Source organism: Lissotriton helveticus, chromosome 6, assembly GCF_964261635.1.
Source record: "Lissotriton helveticus chromosome 6, aLisHel1.1, whole genome shotgun sequence".
In the NCBI taxonomy this organism is placed as follows: domain Eukaryota; kingdom Metazoa; phylum Chordata; class Amphibia; order Caudata; family Salamandridae; genus Lissotriton; species Lissotriton helveticus.
Genome location: NC_136067.1, coordinates 1,561,642,409 through 1,561,658,233, shown reverse-complemented (window position 1 = coordinate 1,561,658,233; position 15,825 = coordinate 1,561,642,409). Strand labels below are relative to the sequence as shown.

The 15,825-nt window shown below is 41.0% G+C and overlaps 1 pseudogene; it reads left to right on the top strand.

The window, feature by feature from the left end:
- The first annotated feature begins 12,738 nt into the window (after window positions 1-12,738).
- On the top strand, window positions 12,739-15,502 carry LOC144762778 (transmembrane protein 14A pseudogene; annotated as a pseudogene).
- The last annotated feature ends 323 nt before the right edge of the window (window positions 15,503-15,825 follow it).

Below are 15,825 nucleotides of genomic sequence, written 5' to 3'. Positions count from 1 at the left end.
TCTTATCCCTTCCTTACATGCTAGATTCTCCATGGACTCCTCTCCTAAATGTTGGTCCTGTGACCACCAATTTGGTGACCACATGCATATCTGTTTCATTTACCTCCTACAGCTTATTTCTATGAAAAGGTTTGGCCTCAGTTATCTCTAATATTCCATTTAAGTTGTCCACTAACTCCCCTAATACTCTTTTTAGGTAGTCTCTCTGAAGATATCCACTCACCACATAGTAATTTACCGTTGTTAGATTTCATTCTAGCTCTGGCCTTTCAGAAAATCTCTATCAATTGGAAACGCGCATCAAACATTTCTTATACAGCTTGGTGGAATTATGTTTGTCATATATTAGATACTGCCTTTTCCTCTTTTTGTTGTCCGTCTGCTAATAGACTTTTATATTTGTTACCTTTGACTTCCTTTTTAGATGATGTAGCCCATAAATCTCCTCTATGTACTTTATCCGAAAACTTTAAACTACCATGATTTTTCTGCCATGGGTACTTACAGCTAGATTCATCAAAGTGAAATCGGCTCGCAAAGGGCCAGATTCTGAGAATCTGGCCCTTTGCGAGCGCAATTTTTGCATTTGGGATTCATCATCCCAAATGCAAAAATCGCAATTATAGAATTCGCAAATTTGCGAGGAATTGCATTTAAGGAATCTCTATTTGAGATTCCTGAAATGCAATTCATGAAACATTTAAAAATTGCGAATTCGCAAATTTGGGCCGCTATTTACCGCAAAGTCAAACCTCGTGGTAAATAGCGAAAACTTAAAAAAATGCACTTAAGTGCATTTTTCTAAGTTGTATGTTACACACACACATGTGCCAAGGACATGTGTGTGCGTAACACCAGCATCCAATGTCATTTCAGGGGTGCAACAGGGTGTCCATTGGACACCCCTGCACCCTTGAAATCGCAAAATCAAAATGCGAATCGCTAATAGCGATTCGCACATTGATATGTCTTCCCATTCATTCCTATGGGCCTTTAGGCCCATAGGAATGAATGGGGAGTTATTCCTTATTTGGGATTAGCAATTAGCTAATCGCAAATAAGGAAGCTGTAGGAATCGCTATAAATATTGCGATTCCTACATGAATCCCGTTCTGCGAGTCTGTAATAGCGATTCCTTATTATTCGCTATTACAGACTCGCAAAACATACCCATGATGAATCTGGCTGTAATTTTGCTATTCCTTGTACTGTGTATTATATTACATTATATTGCTATTTTACTTTCCAGGTAATACTCTAAGCTGCTGTTAATTTGGTTTTCCTTTATGCATTCTTCCTCCTTCCCTTCCCTCCTTTTCCCTAATATTTTCAAAATTGTTAAACAGCTTCAAATCCTTATGATATGTTTGTTGATTTTATTCCTTCAGTTTATACAAGGTCCTGTATATTGTTTCTGTTATGTTAATTTAAATAAAGCTGCTTTAACTTAAAAAAATGACATGCTGTAACACTACTCTTTCCTCAATGGGACATGACTACATGTACAGAGCTAAGTGATTGCTCCAGCATTCAAGCTAACTGTCTCTAAACCTGCCAGTCAGAATTCTGTGAAGGGGATCATGGGTAGAAAACAAGTCAGATTTCAAGCCTATTTAAGGGTTGAATATCTCTATCTATCTAACACTCTATCTATCTATCTATCTATCAATCTATCTATCTATCTATCTATCTATCTATCTATCTATCTATCTATCTATCTATCTATCTATCTATCTATCGATGAATCTGTTGTATTCCGCTTTAGGTGTCCGTATATAGGTTTTCTATATACATGTCCTTATATAGGCACAATTTGCATTGCCTTTATATAGGTATAAGATCCCAGTACTTATTTAGGCATTAGCCATGCTATCCAAATACAGGCCTGGTTACCTACATACGTCCACCCCAATGTCACAACGAGTTCTTAGAAACCAGACCCTTAAGCTCTTGAGAGTTTCCCTAACTCAGGATTATTGATTTCTCCAAGAACTCATTTATTATGCATGAACTGCTATTCCCTAAGGGTTCATACTTGACTTCTTCCTCTGCCTGACTTTATGTCAATGCAAAAATTCTTAAGCACCTTCCAGGTTTAAATATACCTTCCCTTACCATGGCAAACCACGGCTTGGCTGCAAAGCTCGATACGGCTCGCCACGGCAAGTTCGGAAGAGACCACGACTTAGAGGAATTTGTGTCCCGGCCTGGCACACTGACAAGACGCTGTCATCCCTGCTCACAGAGAATCCAGCTTCCAGTGTTCTGACTCCCTTTGTGGGGGTGTTAGAGTACGAGACCTGGAAAAGATTCAAACCTCTCTCATTCTCAAGGTACGGAGCTGACTAGAACCTAGAGGGAATCTTGGCATACAAACATAGCATACAAACTATAGCTTACCATACTATAGAATACAGCACCTACTTCTTACCTTGTACAACACTTAGGTTATGTACACTGAGGTAGAACTATTTAGAGAACGCATCATATGAGTACTCGCATTTTTAGCCTGTTATTTATGTATATGTATTTGAATATGTATCATAGATAAAAGACAATGCGATTGCAGTATTATTTTTTTCTACTGCTTATGCTATACATAATATATCTCGCATATTGTCTTATGATTGTAACAGCACATATCTCTTACACAAGAAATAAGACTGTTCAATAAATCCTTTTTATTGAAATGTCTGTCTCCTCTTTCTGTGTAACTATGCAGAAACTAAGCATGCACGATTAGCTGAGTGAAACTGGTATCTATTGTTTCCACGATTCTTAGAGTGTTGTGATTCTTAAGGGAAACAAAGTTGTTATGTTTATGCGTTTGCCAGAAACTGCTCCCTTCTTGTTTACAAGGAGTTTCTAGTGGCCTCTGAGTTAGCTGGCAAACAAAGTAATTAAGTTTAATATACTCGATAGGGGCATACTGACCTCAATCCTATGCCAAAACTATAGTGTATATTATTCTAATGCGCAGAGCCTATTAGGGAAATAGGAACTACACTACAAATCAGTTCATCATTTATTCTCTGAGAGGTGGAAACAACAATCATGATTCTTCTTCTTATTTTTTTATAACACATCCTTTTTATTCATAAATGCACATAAATGTTGCCCTTGATTTTCAGAACTCCATAAAAACAAGCAGCCACCATGTGTTTTGGAACTGTAGTTGCTTCTTTGAGGCTAATAAATCAATCGTCCTGTCACACTGCACTTTCCCCCTACTTACATCTGAACAGCATACAAATCCTTTCCGTGGTGATCAGTGCAGTCAGATAAGTAAGGATATTATCATTGCTCCTGTTGAATCCAGAATAATGCAACCTAGACACTTGGTGGCATTTGTGGTCAATGTTGTGATCTCTGCTCTTGGCATCTATTTTTGCTGTGGTAGCCCTTGTTGTGTTTTTTTTGCTTTCACTGTTGTCCTTTGGTACTTTTAACTGTGATCACATTTTGCTTCTGTGGTGTTTGTCGCTGCTGCAGCTGTTGTGGCTGCATTTTGGACTACTGTTGTTGATACTGTTATTTTTTCATTGTGGAAATTTGGTGTATTAGTAGATTAAAATGTGGTTACAGCAATTTGTCCTGCTGTTATCTCTGCTCTGTTGCGTAGGCTGCTCCTCTTGTCTCTGACATGGTGGCAGCTGTGAGTATTGTAGTTCCTACTGTGGTCCTTGGTGTGGTCACTACTGTTGCTGCTGATGTGGGCTCTGCTGTGTTGGTAGATGTGATCAGAGTTGTACTCTAGTTACAGCTGTGATTGTTGGCGTAGTCCCTGTTGTAAAAGAGGTGGTTGTAGCTCCTATATTCATTGTGATTATAGCTGTGGGTGCTGTAGTAGTCTCTGTCATAGGGTCAGCTGTTGTTGACACTGTTATCCCTGTAGTGGTAATAGTAGTCTACTCCATTGATTTCTGGTTATGCTTTCCTTCTTCATTACTCATTTTTTCTGGCAGACTGTTAAATAACCAATAAGTAAATATTGTCAAGATGAGAAATCTGTACACTAACATAATGGACTTTAGGAACTGGTGTTGGAAATAATTGTAAACTATAATATTAAAATATATTAAACCACACTATTTTATATCAGTAGAAAAGTATCACAAAACCCTTCCTGTGATATGCTGTTGAAGTTCACAAAGAGGATAAGAAGGTAATTTCTGACCGGTGGAGCACTATATGTTTGCTCCATCAGAAAAAATGTTTTAAATGAGGCTTTCCTTTACTTTGCTAAATTGACACACTGTAAAATCCGGTCTGGCTCTCCCAAGCCTGGGAAAACCAGGTGTGGAAAAGCCTACCTGCTCAGAATCAGGTAGAATGGAATTCCATGCAGTAGTTCCACTCTGCATGACTGCTAATCAGTGCCTATATGGTGTATTCTTGGTCTTTCCAATCATTTTAGGAAACTCTATAACCATGCTTCTGTATCATTTAGCCTTACACATCCTTGATTGAGAGCACAACAACCTGGATGATTCTGATGTAGCTATGACGTTAAAAAACAGGATAAAACTTGTTCATAGTCAGATGTATTAGAAATGGGATTCTGGTTGGCTGAGGTATGCCACCAGGCCAGGCAGGAACCACAATTTGTACAACACACACACGCAGTAGCACAATAAATACACCACAAAAAGAATTCACACAGGTTTAGAACTATAGATTATTATTTTCTGAACAACACAAGACCATAACGACAATAATCCAATGTATAGAAATTTAGATATTGAATTTTAAAGGAATAAATGCAGTAAAGTGCTTAGAAGCAAGTAGCGCTAAAAAGGTTATTTTAGGTCACGCTGTACTGGGGCAAAGTCAAAGTTTTGGCTGACTTTGGGGAAGCGCGGGTCGACTACAGGTACAAACAGGCCCAGTGAACAAAGTAGCTTTCAGGGTCGCAAACAACGAGATGTGTCGATCTTCTCTGCACAGTGAAGGCAATGTATCAGTCCTGAAGATGGGTGCCAGAGTCGAGAGGTGTTGAGCGATGTGCTGGATTCTGCCACACAGTCGTGAGGATACGTCAATTTCGCCAGGCTGCAGTGGCGGCGATACGCTGTCCGATGCATCAATCTATGGAGGTAAAGCACTGTTCCGATGCAATGCTCCAATTTTACTCCCTCTACCAGGTTGATGTGCCAGTTCTGTTACACACAGACAGGAGATGTGTCAAAATCAGTGTTGCAAGTATCTGGCCACTTCCAGTGAGCCAGGCGCAGGAGTAGAGACTGTGATATCCCGGAGTCTGAAACAACAGGAGACAGCCAACAAGGTCTTGGAGATCACTTGGAGTGGATGCATAGTCCAGTTCTCCCTTAGCTGAGTCAGAGAGCAGCAGTTGGTATGGCAACACAAGCGAAAAGCAAGACTTCCAAGTCTGCAGCCCAAAGATGAGCTCTTTAAACAGCACAGGAGCCCTTTCGATAGAGGTTCAGTTCAAGATCCAAAAGTGTCCCATTTTAGAGGATCATACACCCAGTACTCACCCCCAAAAGTGACTTTGATATGGAGGTGACTTCAAAGCAGCTCTCTGAAGTGCACAAGGATCCCTATCAAACCAGTACTGCCTGCCAGGCTATGTGTGGAGGGGGGAATAATCAGTCCTTTGTGTCTGGGCAGGACACAGCCTATTTAAGTGATGCGTTAGCCCCTCCCTTCCATCCTGCCCAGGCAAGGCTGTCAGAATGCAGATGAATGTAGATGGGTACTCAGACACAACTATCCTTCGTGTGTTGTGGCTGTCTAGATGGAATGCACAAAGTTTAGCTCTCACCCACCCCTGATGTGTATTGGAGACAGGCTGTCAGGCACACAGCAATACGTGCAGAAAAATTTCCACTGTCTAAAAGTGACATTTCTACAATGGCAATTTTAGATCCAACTTAACCAGTACGGAGGATTTATCATTACCATTCCAAAGGTATGAAACTGATCAGAAATGAAGGCTTAAAAGTGTATTAAGGAATTCCCAATGTTAGCCTATGATTGGGTTAGGCCTCACAGAAGTGAAAAACAAATTTGAATGTTTGTCACTAGCAGGACATGTAGGACATAAAGCAACATATCCTAATTTTTACTTACATATCACATGCCCCCTGGGCAACCTAGGGCCTACCTTATGGGTGACTTGTATGTAGTAAACAGGAGTTTAAGGCTTGGTAATTCTTTTTTTTTTTCAATTTCTTCTTTTTTTTACACCCTTTTAATTGAGGCATTTTGTACACAATAAACAAAGCAAGGCTATGCTACATTTCATAATTTTTTTTTATATCTAAGTTAACAATAAGAAATAGTTCATCAGGCCCCCAAGGCCCACAAAAGGGCTGGGTTTTGCCGATGGATAATAATAACAACCAAACAATTAATTTCCTTTTATTAAGATTGATCCCCCATCTTTCACAAAAAAGAGAAAAAAACTGAGACAGTGCCCTTCAACTTTTACTCCAAAAAATGTTTTAAAAAGCTGCTTAAATGTCTGTCCTAAATACATTGAATCCAGTCTAATATTGGAGACCAAATTGTGCATCCCATAGCTCTTTTTCTTCTCCCTTTAGTCTTGTAGATCGATAGCTCTAGATTGTACATAGCTAATAGTCTTGACCGCCAGTTAATAAAAGTAGGTGGAACAGGGCTGATCCACTCGTTGGTGACACAGGCATATACCACCGCCTTAGCAATAAATACTAATGCAGTTGTGGGACTTGATCTTAAATTAGCCTCCCTATCGGACCCTACACCAGTAATCACTAATTCTCCAGTAATTATGATCAGGGCTCCAAATATTGTGTCTAAAAACTTTTCTATCTTTTGAAAAAACAGCCGCAATTTTGGACAAGAAAAAAACATATAAATCGAGTCGACCAATAATCCACACCTATTACATTTATCCCCCATCATTGCCCCCCATTTTGCGATTTTTCCAGGAGTATAATATAGATCAAAAAGGGGCTTTTAATGCTGACTTCATAATCTTCCAGTCATTAAAACCTGATTTGCAAGATCAACAGATTTTTCTATATTTATATCTTCCACTCCCAGTTTGTTCCCCCATTTTGTATTCCACAAACGCAAATCATCCCGGAATATTTGTAAAAGTTGTTGATATATCTGACCTATTGGGTTTTTTCCTCATTTTTTTGATTTTGGAATTTTAACAAACTGTTGTCCTATTCCAGGCCCTAACTTAGTCAGGAAACTCTGAATTTGAAGATATTTAAAATAATCTTGTTTGCCTAAACCATATTTTCCCTGTAAATCTGTAAATGACAAAAGTTGGCCTCTATCAAACAAATCCCCTAAGCACATTAGTTCTTTTAGACCCCATCTAAATGTTACTTGATCCCGGAAGATTATAGGAAGCAATCCAGAAAAAGAATAAGGAGTACAGGCATTTAAATTTAAAACGTGAATCTTATGTTTAATTTGTTTCCAAACGACATATGCGGCCTTAAGAATCTTAAACTTTGTCTTTTTAAAATAACTAGGCTCTATTACCCTAACTAGACAGCAGTTGGCCTCATCTCCTAACCCAAAATCATAAATTGATGGTCTATGGAAAAGGGGAATCTCAGCTTTAGCCCCGACTACGAGAGGACCCATATATTGCATCATAGCAGCCCAATAATACATAATAAAATATGGGATACCAAATCCTCTCTAAGTTAATAAAACATATAGAAGAACATTCTAAGGGAATAGTTCTCAACTTATAAAGAAATTTCGGTAGGACTGACATTTGTAACACATTACTTCTCCCATTAAGAGAAAAATGAAGATGCTCTATCTTTCCAATGTTACATTCACCTTCTCCATCACTGGAGTAATATTCAGGTCAGGGATCTTATCCACTTTTGGAGTAATTTTTATTCCCAGATATGTTACTTCGTGGACAATAGGCAGATTTGACTGGGGATCTGCACCTGAGTATAGCATCTGGGTTTGTCTACATTTAATTTGTAGCCGTAAAAGCTACCAAACTACACGGCTAGCGACTTAATTGTAGGAAGCGCCATAGATATATCGCTGATAAGTACGACAATATCGTCGGCGTTCGCCAATGCTCTATACTCAATGTTGTTAAAGCTTACTGGGTTGATATCTATACTCTGGTTTAATTTATTCAAAAAGAAATCAATATATAGGGCAAATAATAGAAGGGAGCATGGGAATCCTTGCCTTGTACCCCTACTAATACAAAATGATCCTGACTACTGTCCTTTCCATCGCAAAACATCCCACATATATTGCCGGGAGACCCTGTTGAACGTCTTCTCGGCATCCAACAGGATCACCCCCAATGGAGATTCAGATGCCTGAGGCCAATCTAAAAGAGCTATTACTCGTCTCACTGGTCAGCGGTGTCCCTACGGAGATAAACCCATGTTGAAAGTTAGAAACTAAAGGGTAATAACCATTCCTAGACGATAAGCCATAATTTTAGAAAAAAATCTTGCTGTCTAATTGATGGATGAGATGGGCATATATGAAGATTGACATAACTCGGGTTTATCCTTTTTTTTCAATGATGATGGTAGTTTTACGCCAAGAATCTGGCGCTAATCCACGTTGAGCGGCAAGAAATAATATCATGAGTTCTTGTCGGAGCACCTGCCGAAATGTCTTAGAAAACTCAAGAGGGATACCATCCGGGCCTACAGCTTTTCCTATTGCCAAGGACAGTATTGCTCCCTTCACCTCCTCCCGGGTTATGCATGCGGCTAGTTTCTCGTTTTTATCTTGTGTAACTTTATTTGTTTCGATTTCGAGGCCAAATTCCTTCACCATCTCATCTGCACTTATTGTTACTTCCTCTGTATATAGGTTATGATAGTACTTACAAAAAACATTCAAGATTTCACTTGGGGAGTCCTGAATCCGCTCAAGATGGTCCTGTATCCTATAAATTCGATTGGTTATTTCCCTCTGCTGAAGTCTTTAGGCTACAATCCTGCCAGAATTTTCCCCAGCTTAATAAATTTGGGTCCTATACGAAGTCTGTTTCGCGGGTACTTTCAAAGTAAAATAGTGATGGATTTTTGTTTTATAAAATTGTAATGGCTTTTAGAGTGACTTCAGTATTTTGCTGCCTAGTTATTTCTACCATAAGCTCAGTTTCTAATAGCCTTAACTGATCAGTCCAACCTTTAACTTCGGCCAAAATATTGTGCTGTTTGGCTATAGAATAGCTGAGTGTTTCTCCCCGAACCCCGGCCTGAAATGCATCCCAAACAATAGAAACTGAAGTTGTATGCCGACTATTTTTGAAAAATTCCTTAATCCAAACCTCCATATACGTACAGTATTCAGGATCGAACAAAAGTTTGCGCTCAAAAGTTCATGCCTTCAGCTGTGCCCTGGAACTAATATATATATTTCTAAAATAACCGGATTATGGTCTGAGATGATTCAGGGTGTGATCTCTATTTTAGCACTAAATACTCTTTCAACAGAGATAAAAAAAATAATCCAAATGGACATGTTTTCTATGTGGAGTAAAACGTGGCTCCAGGATCATCATTCTTATGAGTGTACCACACATCAGCCAATCCAAGTTCTTTGACTAGGCCTTGAGTAGCTTTAAAAACTTTGATTTTCTATGGAAGATCACTTGTAATATCAAAGCCACTCTCCACGTGGAGGGTAAAATCCCTGCAAAGAATTAAAGGGGATGGCCAGAGCACTAGTTCTACACTCAGATAATGCATCACTGAAGGGTCATCTACGTTAGAACCAAAAATAGAACATATCGTCAGTGGAGAGCCATTGACAAGAATTGCAGTAATGGCCCACCGCCCCAAGACACCCTCTTTTACCTGTTTGCAAACACCCAGGCCATGTTTAATTAAAATCGCGACACCTCTAGTAGTTGTGCTCTGTCTGGTACATGAAATTATTTCCATGCCCAGGTCGCTCAGCCACTTACGGTTATTCCAAGAAATATGGGTCTCATGTATACATAGCACATCGATACGCATAACCTGTAGGATTTGGGCCATCACCCCTCTTTTCTTTTTTATCATTTAAACCACATACATTCCACGTACAAATAGATAATCTACCGGTCATTGTTATAGCAAAAACATTGTCAAGTCTTGTCTGCCCATAAGAACATTGTCTCTCTGATAGAAATAAGTACCATAACCATTATGTGATATAAGAATCAAATACCAACTGTGCCTCCCCACAACCCCCCCACATCAACCACCACTTGCCCACCCAAAGCTACCCCACCCCCCTCCCCTACCCCCCCCAAATGAGGCATGAGGACTAGGTTATCTGTGATGGGAAGCAGATTAAGAAAACTCCCCCGGACCACCCACAGACTAATTAGTAAATACCACAAAGAAAAAGAAAACAACGCATCAGTCATTCATAATTCATTCATAAAGAGGGGCACACTCCTATTGGCTAAATATATAATCGATCTATTATCTCTCAGTCTGCATCAAATTGTATTCAGGAAATCCTTTGCTGCAATTTCAGCAACAAACAATTGCGTTTTTTCCCTATATAATTTTTAATTTGGCCGGATTGACTAGAAAGGCCTGTGCTCCCTTCGCCTGAAATAGTGGAATCATTTGGCGAAGATGCCACCTCTTTTGGACCGCAGACTGACAGAAATCTGGGCGAACCAAAAATTCACATCCTTTACCACCTATCTTCCTATCAGGCTGTGCTAGATCATATATTGATTCTCGCACCAAAAAATTGCTAAAACAGATCAATATAGCTCTTGGTTTTTTAATTGATCCCCCACCGCCTCTAGCTCGCTGATTAAATGGGAACCTATGTGCTCTCTGAAGCTCCACTTCCCACTTCCATTGTTTCAATTCTGGAAAGGCTTCTGAGAATAATTTGATGACAAACTGCCTAATGTCTTTGTCTTCCAGTCCTTCCGATATTCCCAAGATGCGTAAATTGTTCCTTCTAGAGCGATTTTCCAATTCAGTGAGCTTCCAGTTGGTGTCCTCTTTTAAAGCCTGTAGAGTTGCTATTGTAGCCTTCTGCTGCACTATTTCATCTTCCCTAGCTGATATCCCCGCCTCAGCTTTCACCGCTCTTGAAGATATCTCTGTTAAAGTCTTTGCTGCTCGGCACACAGTGTTTTGCAATTTTCGAACAGCTCCCTGAATCCTAAGCCCCTCCGCCCTGTTCTCTTCCCCATGGGCCATTAAACTTTGATAGATAGTGGAGAGGGTGATTTCGCCTTCAGATGCTGAGTAATCCCATACTAATGATCCAGCTGCTTTAAGTTTCTCTTTCATCAGAGGATTGTGAGTTTCCCTTAGTTTACATACTGTCCCCTTATTTACAGAGTCCTCCAAACCCAGTTCCTCTTCATCCGGCTGGCAGCTACTTGTATCATTCTTGTCATCTACCCAATCTCCCCATTGACTCTCATTCTTGGAAGAGTTAGAGGGGTCCGACATGGAGTAGAACTTCCCCCCTGAATACCCTGAATCTACATCCTTAACAGCGTCTTTGTCCAACTGATTAGTATTCTGTGGAGCATTTGTCTTATCCCACCTCCCCTGGTGTCTGACACCAGCATTCTGGTTGCCTGTGTTATGATTTCTATCCTCCAGGACCTGGTCGTCCCTCGAAAATTTGGCAGGAGACGTTGCTGTTAGTACAGGTGCAGGCATCTCGAGTTCTTTTACCAGCTCTTTTGTAATGCTGGGACCTGTGTTTCCAACTGCTGATGCCTCACTCTGTAAAGAGGCAATTTGCAAAACATCTGACCCGCGGCCACAGCCGCAGTCTCATCACTCCACAAATCTCTATGAAGAAATATAAACCTCCTAAGTGGTTCACTGATACACCTGGTCCTTTCAACCAACAAAGAAGACATTGGCACAGAAGCTGTAATATAAAAATAATGCATTTATTAACCTCAGATGAGGGAGACTACATTACACAGTACCCTCAGGCCACAGTAGGAGGCATTCTAAGGAGTATAGAGAACAGGGGCCTTATATATGCATAGGTTACATTAGTCTGCATAAAACCAAGGGGAGGTCCTGGCACATGTAAGCATGCTAACTGACTAATATGGCTATACAAAATTTGCTTGCTCAACAAAGTGGGAGGAGAGACATTTCTCCTTACATCAGCAAGAATAGCCTGACAGTTCTATACTAGGAGCAGGTGCATTCTAATAGCTAGGCCTTTTTGAGCATGTGCAAGGCTCTGGAAGAGAGAGAAAGCACATGGCAAGCACATGGCTAACTAGGATGGCTGCCAAGTACAAAAGGGCTTTCAGCTCATGCTAACAGCAATCCCTGCAATCTTTAACATCTACTTATGTCCTCCAAACTCCCCTGAACTGCCCCATCGCTATTAACAGTCGTAATTGTAGGTATCTGAATCGATATATCCATTGCTACAACGTTATCTGGGATATTCATTGCTTTCTCTCCAGAATCCAAAGGGGATGTGGTAGTTTCAGCCTCCACCAGGCTCTTACCTTTACCCATCTGCTTTCTAAATATCCCGGGGACAGTTGGAGCTTCTGTGTAGTGGTGCCACCTTTCTGCACAGGACCGGGAGAAGCACCGTTAGCTCCTCGGCGTATTCCTCCATCTTTGCCTTGGCCGAGGGCAGGTTTGATCTGGCTCCCGGCAGAGGAGGCTGAGGAGACTGAGGCTGTTGCTACCACAGCTCCCCGGGTCTTAGCACCCTTAGTTGCAGTTTTATGAGCCATTTTAGCTGCTGGAAAGCGCAATGAAAGCTCCGAATGCCGCCAGCACAATAATCGCGAGCCGCTCTGACACCTCGAGCACAGCAAGGCGAGATGCAGCGGACCGTAATGCCCAGTACATGCAACTTTTTGTGGGCTAAAAAGGCTATATTGCCACAGCATCTCGAAAAGGAATCATTATATTAATCCGAATCCAGCTAGGCGGGGAGGAGGGGGGAATCCCCGGGAGAATGTCAGAATTCCAGGTCACTCGGTCATCCGCACGACCACCATCTTGCCTCCACAAATAGTAGACAATTAGTTTTAATGCCATGTGGAAGAGGCAGTATATTGCACACACAGGCAGTGCAATGGCTGGCCTGAGACAGGTTTGAAAGGCTACTTCTGTGGTTGGCACAATCAGTGCTGCAGCTCACTAGTAGCATTTAACTTACAGGCCCTGGGTATATGGCATGCCACTCTGCAAGGGACTTATACGTAAATTAAATATGCCAATTATGTATTCACCAAATACACACATGTTTAGGGGAGAAGTTATGCATTTGGAACTGGTGAGCAGTGGTAAAGTGCTCAAACTCCTAAAGCTAACATAACGAATCAGCAAACACAGGAGGAAAAAGGCAAAAAGCCTAGGGAAGACCACCCTAAGGATGCCAGGTCTAATAGATGGGTACTATCTGGAAAATACTGAAGCTGTGCAAGTGCGTTGAGGTAATTACAATTGATGCTACAAAGGATCCAAAATGTCTGGGGGCAGTGAGGTCACAGTAGAGAGTGACATGACAGTCAGGTTCAAACAGAGACATGTAGCAATCTCATGGATGAGGACAGTGGATGATGCAACCTTCAAAGTTGGGTTGGAAGGGGAACATCAGCTACACCAAATGCATGTGAAAGCCTGCAAGCACCACTTACTTACAAAAAGTAAACACAATCTAGGGATTCAAGAGTGCCTCAGGCTTGACTGAAAATATTAAGATGGTCATGGAAAAACATTATAGTTCATCTTGAGATTCATCATGGTCATACTGGGCAGCCAGGTAGGAGGCAACTGTGATCAGCATTTTGATCATAAATTGCTCCTCGGTAGAGAGATCAGTCCTCAGAGCAGGGACGGAGCTGAGCTTTTGAAGTTCTTTCCATGAGTAGAGGGAGATTCTCAGCAAAAAGGTTAGACTACACATTATCTTGTTGTGTAAACAACATCAGGTATTCTTTCCTAAAAAATTACTAAAGAAGAGTGTTAGTAGAGGTCTTCCCCAGGCCCAGTCTTTTCCCAAATACGATGTAAAATCCTCTTCTTAAAGGCTCACAGTGGGTATAGATGCTATTCAAAGGCCAGTCATCAAGATCATATGTAACACTTCATAATTTGGAGGCACAAACCAAACTCTAGGGCATCTTTATTGGTGTACTATCAGGTAAGTTATTAAGAAGATATTCAATAAGATGTACAGTGTATCTGGTAGGTCACTGCAGGCGTACACTTAAGAATGCTTGTGATGCATATTTACTCCAGATAGATCTTAGCCAAACACGGGTCGTTTTGGGGCATGCAGCTCATCTTCTTGAGCTGGACACGGAATAAAGGCAATAACCCTAAGATCCATATTTGTCTTACATGTGAAAGCAAGTATTCAGGCTTTGGCTTCTATTTTTTGTGGGTGTTTCATCTTGCAGGTTACATCTATCCATGCCCAAAGTTCCAGAAACTTATGGAAATAACACAGAGTTGATATCTGCTTCATTGGAGTGTTTGCTAAATCAAATGTATAACTCCTTTCTGATAGTGGCCTGAGCAGGTAAGGGGAAGGGGAGTGAGCAGTGCAGGAAAAGTGACACAAGTGGAACAACTCCGTTCAAAGTCTACACTATTTCAGTGGCAATCAATCATCTGTATGCTACACACACAGCAGTTTCCCAAGATATGTATGCATTATTTACCTATTTATACAGGTGCGCATCTTGACTGGAGGATGGGTACCAGTCATGACATACTTCATTGGTTTACCATGGAGGATCAGTAGTCAGCCTCCAACAAGGGAGCAGAAATCCACAGTAGGAAAGGAATGTGCTTTATAGTAATTAGTGGTGCATGCCCACTAGTATTTATGGTTTTCCACTCTACAAGGGTATTAAAGGTAAATTAAGTTGAAAGGTCGGATCAAGAAGGCGGGGAACTGAAGAGCCACTAGTAATCATAGTTGTGAACTGGATTGTGTTTTGCTGTGCCAACGTGCTGGCTTTTGGTGGTGTGTTGGGGTCAGGCCCGGACAGGGAACCAAAACCGGCCCTGGTAAAGTGCTCGGCCGGCCTCCCGGGGGAGGAGGGTTGGAGGTGCCACTGAGCTCTTTGCCGGGGCTGGTTTTCGGCCAATTTTGTTACAGGGCCGATTTTGCAGCTCAGCTGCAAAAACAGCCCTGTAACAAAAACGGCCCCCAGGGGCACAAAACCGTCTCCCACCCTTGTGGCGAACCGGGGGATTGCCCGGTGCCCGCAACAGCCAGTCTGGCCCTGGTTGGGGTGCACGAGCAAAAGAAGCTTAGTCTCTCTGGCTTCTGGTCTCCTTTTTGGTTGTGTGACTGCTTATGGAGCTTTATGCATGACATATAATTCCAAAAACGTGACACCATCTTTCTTTGATGCATTCATCATGGCCATTGTGAAGGGGGTGAGGTACCGGAGGTCAAGGAAAGTGATGCTTGCCGGACCGTGGCTGGCTTAAGCCCCTCAATGATCTTGAGACTTGTTTTTATGCTTCTATGGAAGCCAGATGAAGGGAAATGAAACCATGACATTAATTACACTGAAAACAATCATGTTCTGTGTACCTAAGATTCAAACAACATTTCTATGCAAGCATAAGTAAATATGATACATTCCTGTTATCTATCTTTACAAAAAAAAATGTAAATGCTGCAGATACTAAATGAAATCCTAAATATATATAACATTTGTATTCTAAAAGTTTTATATGAATGTTTTTAATCAAAATTGTCACTTTCCGCTATAACTTAAAAAAGTGAGTGAAATAAAATACAGTGCTTGAAAACAAAATGAAATATGATAACTTTTTAGGAGTTTAGAGGAGTTCTGACAACTTTTTGGCC